Source organism: Aplysia californica, unplaced genomic scaffold, assembly GCF_000002075.1.
Source record: "Aplysia californica isolate F4 #8 unplaced genomic scaffold, AplCal3.0 scaffold00685, whole genome shotgun sequence".
NCBI lineage: Eukaryota > Metazoa > Mollusca > Gastropoda > Aplysiida > Aplysiidae > Aplysia > Aplysia californica.
In genome coordinates, this window is record NW_004797955.1 from 8441 (window position 1) to 9312 (window position 872).

Consider the following 872-nt stretch of genomic DNA (forward strand, 5'->3'; position numbering starts at 1 on the left):
TGTCCTTCCCTCTCTCCCAGTCTCTTTCTTTTTTCCCGCCATTTGTAGCTATTTTTTTTATATTTGTTAGCTTCGAGACGAGAAGGGCCAAGGGAGATTACCACTACAAGCTCTTTTTCCTATTGAGGATTCTTTTTGTTACATCCCCTTAAACTTGCTGCATTGCCTCGCCTCGTATGCAAAGAGATAAATGCATCATATAATTCCTATAATTTTCTGCCTTTCTGACAAGGAGCATTAACCCTATCCGTACGTCGTGTTTTGCTACCGTATCCATACGACGTGGTGAACTCTGTGCCACCACTTAACCCTATCCATACGTCGTGTTTTACTATCGTATCCGTGGTGAACTCGACTGTGCCACCACTTTCCAAAGAGGAAATTTATTCGTTAATCCGATCCGTTCGCTTTGCTTAGCAGTCTGTCAAACTGACTTTTTGAGAAATACAGAAAGTTTCAAAGAGATCTTCGTTCTAGAAGTATTCTAAAATGTGAAGAATACAACCCCGGGGGTACAAAATGACCCCAGGACGTACGGATAGGGTTAACTTACGGGGTCACAAGACTCTCTGTTCAGTGGAACTTCCTTTCAGCTTCACGCTCTTTCTGTCTGTCTTTGTCTGTCTACTGTCTATCTCTGTCTTTCTTTCTGTCTTTGTCTGTCTCTGTCTGTCTTTCTGTCTCAGTCTGTTTCTGTCTTTCTGTCTCAGTCTCCCTGATCTCTGTCTGCCTGTCTCTCTGTTTGCCTGTCTGTCTGTCTGTCTGTCTGTCTGTCTGTCTGTCTGTCCCTCCAGACTGCTCTCTGTCTGTTTGTCTGTCTGTTTGTCTGTCTGTTTGTCTGTCTGTTTGTCTGTCTGTTTGTCTGTCTGTTT